At 37.2% G+C, this 6,526-nt stretch overlaps 1 pseudogene; it reads right to left on the minus strand.

The window, feature by feature from the left end:
- Window positions 1-4,936: 4,936 nt before the first annotated feature.
- On the minus strand, window positions 4,937-5,055 carry LOC134944618 (5S ribosomal RNA; annotated as a pseudogene).
- Between the last annotated feature and the right edge of the window lie 1,471 nt (window positions 5,056-6,526).

Below are 6,526 nucleotides of genomic sequence, written 5' to 3' on the forward strand. Positions count from 1 at the left end.
TATATATAGCAGTATGGTACAGTAGTCCACTGCTCTACCTCTGTGTCGTCAAGTATACTACAAAAGTTCAGTAAAATGACCAAAAAATCAAAATTAAAAGTGTCTGATGAGCAGCGTAAACTTGCCAATATGCCATTTACGACACGGAGTGGCAAGAAACGGCTGAGGCACTGGCCTATGTTCATGGCTAGGGGTTCAGATTCACATGAGGATGGAAGCACTCATCCTCTCGCTAGAAAACTGCAGTGCCACTCCTAGATGGGCCAGGTGTTTGTGTCGGCCACTTGGGTCGCTTAGCTTAGCCATCCAGCGACCTTGGTGCACCTCCTTTTTTCTTTGCATCATGTGCTGTTAGGGGACTATTTTTTAAATCTGCCATCCTGTCTGACACTGCAGTGCCACTCCTAGATGGGCCAGGTGTTTGTGTCGGCCACTTGGGTCGCTTAGCTTAGCCATCCAGCGACCTTGGTGCGCCTCTTTTTTTCTTTGCATCATGTGCTGTTTGGGGACTATTTTTTAAATCTGCCATCCTGTCTGACACTGCAGTGCCACTCCTAGATGGGCCAGGTGTTTGTGTCGGCCACTTGGGTCGCTTAGCTTAGCCATCCAGCGACCTCGGTGCAAATTTTAGGACTAAAAATAATATTGTGAGGTGTGAGGTGTTCAGAGTAGACTGGAAATGAGTGGAAATTATGTTTATTGAAGTGAATAATACTATGGGATGAAAATGACCCCCCAAAAAACACCCGAATTCAAAACACACCCGAATCCGACAAAACATTTTCATGGAGGTTTTGCAAAAACACGTCCGAATCCAAAACACGGCCGCGGAACCGAATCCAAAACCAAAACACAAAATCCGAAAAATGTCCGGTGCACATCTCTACTCCTTTTTATGTGCTCTACTATACAGTACAAACAGATTTTAAACTCTTTATAAGTTAATCGTTATCTTGGCAGAGTTTAATAAGATTAGTGATTGTCCAAAGATATGCACTCTCCAAACTTTAGATAAGCTTCAAGGTAGTTTTAATCCAATACTCATAAATACAATTCATTGTCCCTGGGCCCCCACAAGCCTTAATCCAGGACTGATTCCCAGGGTTTCCCGGAGACCATTCCAATTCTGTTGAATCAAAGTTAAAACTTCTCCTGTACAAAACAGTGTGCTAATTTCTATAAGTTCATTATATTAAATGATGAATTAACAGTTGGTGATTTATTGTCGGATTCTAATAATAAACCTTACATAATTCAATTTATATAAGGAAAAAATTAAAACTTTGCGTTTAGCATTACCCAGCATTAGTTACTGAACAAAGCATTAGGTAGAAAGTATAGCATTTAACAACATGTACTTCAATGTAAACATTGAAAGTAAAACGAATCATATTTTATTGTTTCTTTTGTATTGAGAATGTCATTTTGGGCTGCCTGCACAGTCTATATATATTTTTTTTTTGCGATGCCGATCCCGTGGGACCGCGTATCGGCATCGTAAGCTGTGTACACATGGTGCGACATGCGCTAACTTTCCTTACGATTTTTACTATATATTAAAAACCGTAAGGAAAGTTAAGTGCATATTGCGCCGTGTGTATGCACTCTAAGTCTTATCAAAACACACAAACCCCCCCCCCCTAACAAACATTAAGCTAAAAGCTGTAACTGACACATAAACATATGTGCAAAATGAGTCTACAATAACTTTTCTTTAATGCTTTTAACTGGCATAAGATAATTTGAGAATCTATGACAGCATTGTGCCTTTCACAGCATGTCTTATACATTCCTTCACCTTCTCATTTCTTAATGTATAAATAAATGGATTTAATAAAGGGGCCAGAACTGTGCTTACCAGATTCACAACTTTGTCTGTTTCCACTGAATAGTTTCTTGATGGTCTTATTAATATGAATATGGAACTACCCAAAGTTATTGACAACATGGTCAGGTGAGAAAGGCATGTAGAAAATGTCTTCTGCCGACCTGTATCTGATGGCATTCTAATTACAGTGACCACAATTATAATATATGATAGTGTTATAATAAATATACACCCAATCAACAGAATAACTGATGTAATGATTGTATTTAGTTTGATTAAACTATTGTCTACACAGACCAGTTTCAGTATAGCTGTAGTTTCACAAAAGAAATGATCCAGCACATGAGCACAAAATGGCAGTTTAGATATCATTATTGTAGGGTATAGAACTAATAAAAATGAAGTAATTAAGCAACTAATTATCAGTGTGATACAAAAGCTGTTAAGCATAATGGAGGAATACCTGAGTGGATAACAGATAGCCACACATCGATCAATGGACATAACAGTCAAGATTAGTAAATCTGATGTGCTTGCAAAATAATACATGTAAGACTGTGTAAAGCATCCAGTCCAAGAAATAGTTGTTCTCTCTGTAATAAGGATTACTGAAAGCTTAGGAAGCACAGTAGAAATCCCAATTATTTCCATGAAAGACAGAGAAACTAAGAATAAGTACATTGGTGAGTGAAGACGATGATCCCTACAAATTACAAAAATTATTAAGAAATTTCCAGCCAATGTAACAATGTAGACCAGGATCAGTGCTACAGGCATAATTGTGTGTAGTACAGAGTGACCAGGGAATCCTTTCAGGACAAACTCTTCTAATAGTGTTCTGTTTATCTCTTCCATTAAAGATGAGCAATTTATGAAAACAGTACAGAAATGATCAGCATTTAAACCTGTGTTCCCTTGGAAAAATCAGGACCTTGGCTAATTTTATTTAAATAATATTTACAATTTGGATTTCATGAAAAGAATGTGTGACTGATCGCCAAAAGAAGAGCATGTTACCAGTAAAGCATAGAATTTAGCAATCTTTTGTCAGTTATGAAATAAGATAAGCAAATGTCGATTCATTTCATAGCTATTGTAAATAACTCTTCATTAACTCAAAATCACTGAGGTCTTTGTGCAGTAATTTACTGTATTGTGATTTTATGAAATAATATCACTAATGACTGAGAGTGCAATCCCTTAATGCTTGTCAATTCTTCTAACAGTCATTAACAAAACTCCAGTTTTGCTACTCGGAAATGTACTGTACATTAAGCAGATTTTGTGAAGTATTATTAGAACAGGTGTGCAACCAATCATACAGTATAAGTAAACATCAAGTAATAAAAAACTTGGAAGAGTTTTTGTTACCAAACTTACCTGATCTAAAGCCTTCCTGCAAAAGCCAGACATCAGTACGTGCTGGTCCTTGCAATGCCACTTATAACAACACAGCATATGTAGCACTGGGATTATTTCTTCATCAATATGATTTTAGGCCAGTTCTTTGGGGAGCAGATTCATAAAGAATAAATCTCTCCAGAGAAACTTTCCTAATTAATTTTTATTTATGTTAATTACTAGACATTGCAGTCAGGGTTATTTTTGTAACTACTTAATGACCAGTGCAAACTGTTAGCTTCAATTTAACTATTTTAAGAACCTTTTATATTGTGTTAGTGGGCAAGAAAATGCTATTTTAAAAAAAAAAATTGTTTTTGTTGTTGATGCTTTTTGTTTTTAAAGTAATGTGTTGGGCTTAAGTTTGGTAAAATACTGAAAAATATATTTGCTCAATTAAAGCATAAGTATTTTATATGCTTTTAATTATTTCATATCACTGTATTCAATCATAACAACTGATTCTGTGCCTTCTGCTATCTACATGCAATGCCGATACTCACTTAATTGAGTGATTTGCATGAAAATTTGTATGATGTATGCAAGGCCGGTGCTAGGGAGTTCGCCCCCCCCCCCTTCCACCCGCAAACTATACATTTGCGCCCTCCCATACTTTAAAAAGGGACAGCGTGCGTTGAAAAAGGGTTGTGGTCTCACAATAGTACCCCTATTTAAAACGCCCCCAGTAGTTGCGCTGATTACACATAACGCCCCAGTTGTAGCACAGCTTACACATTACGCCCCAGTAGTAGTGCCACTTACACATAACGACCCCAGTAGTAGCACCGCTTACACATAACGACCCCAGTAGTAGTGCCGCTTACACATAATAAACCCAGTAGCAGCGCAGCTTACACATAATGCACAAATAGTAGCGCAGCTTACACATAATGCCGTCAGTAGTAGCGCAGCTTACACGAAACGCCACCAGTAGTAGCACAGCTTACACATAACACACCCAGTAGTAGCACCGCTTACACGTAACGCCCATGTAGTAGTGCGGCTTACACATAATGACCCAGTAGTAGCGCAGCTTACACATAACAAAACCATCAAAAGGAAGAGCGACCAGGCACTGGTGTATGATAGATTACAAAAGAATTATGAGAAACCAAAAGTGGACAATTAGAATTGCTGGAAAGGGAAATTGAAGCCTTTCAATTGTAGTCCCTATTGGTGGTGCGCCCAGAGCTAGAAAGTACGAGTACCGACAAGGGGAGAGAGAGAAAGCTCTTGTGTGGGCGCACTCTTATGAAAAGAAGAATTATCATTCAATTATGAAAGGAAAATTAAAACGTATGTTTATTATTCAAAATTAAATAGTTACCCCTCTGCGATCCAAAGAAAAGTGTGAACATAACAAAGATGTGAGAAAATATTAAAATGTTCTGGTCTGTTTAATCACACGAGAAGGATTAGAAAGGCTGCAGACACCTGACAGTCTGACACCCATTTCTCCTGACCAGTACAGACATTCTGTATTAATGAGACCAACCAAGGAGGTCAGTATTGTGTCTTAGAGGACCACATAGATTGGGTTAATACTAAGCAATTAGCTATTCACCCGTTAATCCATTTTTACACAAATTGGAAATGTCTATGTTGGCATGACCTGAATGCTGGTAAGGGTAAAGAAATGTTAGAAAGAACAAATAGTGGTAATACTGCTGTTGGTGTCCACCCTTCAAAAGAAGGGGAATAGTCCCTACTCTACAACACCGGGTATTCCCAGGGAGTCTCATCTCAAGGTACTGACCTGGCCCGACGCTGTTTGGCTTTCAAGATCGGACGAGATCGGGCATTAGCAGCGTGGTATGATAGTAGAGAGGCTATCTACCAATGAGAGTGCACCTATATAGGAATGGTAAGAAGAAGAAATTATAGAAAAGATGAGGCTATTTAGTGTGTGGATCTGCTTTCCACGTTAGGCAAGGTAAAACCATTGCCACTCAGTGGCGTAGTAAACCCTGGATCGTGGATGAGAGTACACAGAAAAATAGTGAGCAATGGAAAAGAGAAGAAAGAAATATAAGAAGGATTTTATGCTGAATCGGATTCAGCTATTGGGAGGTGTCCCTGGGGAGAGACCAAATCGCAAAATATGAAGCGTCAGGTGAGTTTGTGAATCCAAACATAAATCACATATACATTCCTGTTGTGCAAAAGACACTCATGAGTACAGTGTCAGAAAATCATTACTTTGGGTAAGGGATGACACCAACCTATCAAGTGTACCACACTAAAAAAATTGAGCAGTGTGCAACGAATAGGTCTAACAATGTAATGTTCATAAAGCCTCATGTATATTTGTATTTATATTAGACAAAGTTAATTGGCACAAAACTAGTCAGGTTCAAATTACATCAACAGAATATAATTTTGGTAATATTAAAGCGTCTTTATACCAGCTTTTTTATTATTCGTGAGTGTCGCTCCCCTTTCATAAAAGTGCATTCAACTCTTGAGTAATTTGAACCTGACTAGTTTTGTGCCAATTAACGTTGTCTAATATAAATACAAATATACATGATGCTTTATGAACATCTACATTTATCACAGAGTATATCTCGGGACGGAGCTTTTTGGCACAAAATATAATGATTTTTAGTGTCGAGAGACCATACCATGGTTATACATATGGACCATGTGATCCATTAAGAATCATTAATTATATAAAATTACCCTGACTATTGAAAAATTGGAGTATTTATTTATTCATTAGAATATGATCAACTGTCATCTATTAGTATTAGAGCCTGCGTATTATAAAAGTTATAAAAATTATAAAAATTAAAAGTGATTTAATTTTCAGAAAAATTATGATCTAAATACAATAACTAATTTTGTTTAAGTTAATAACATATATACTGTCTCTGCAAACACTCTGGTTCCATTAAAATAGAATGTCTGGGATAATATTTAAAGAATTTTTGATGGCAGATTATGTACTATGGCTATATATGTTGACCACGATATTCATCAAAAATTATTTGCATAGTACTATCAGGAATAGAAGAAAAATATTTGTGACCATGAAGAATTAGATTTTTTAGATTTTTTATTTTTCTAATTTTATTTTATTTTTCTAATTTTCTATTCATGTATTTATTAAAATGCGACTAATTTCTATATCTGGTAATACTATGAGGGTGGTGTCAATTCGGAGGGGAGGGGGACGTGAGGTGTTCATCATGACAGTTAGGCGGCCCAGTGACTCGCTGGACGACGCTTCCCCTCCGACAGTGACATCACACACATACTCTTTTACACGCCCGTAATATCACGGGCGTCCAGCGC

Source organism: Pseudophryne corroboree, chromosome 1 (assembly GCF_028390025.1).
Source record: "Pseudophryne corroboree isolate aPseCor3 chromosome 1, aPseCor3.hap2, whole genome shotgun sequence".
Lineage (NCBI taxonomy): Eukaryota > Metazoa > Chordata > Amphibia > Anura > Myobatrachidae > Pseudophryne > Pseudophryne corroboree.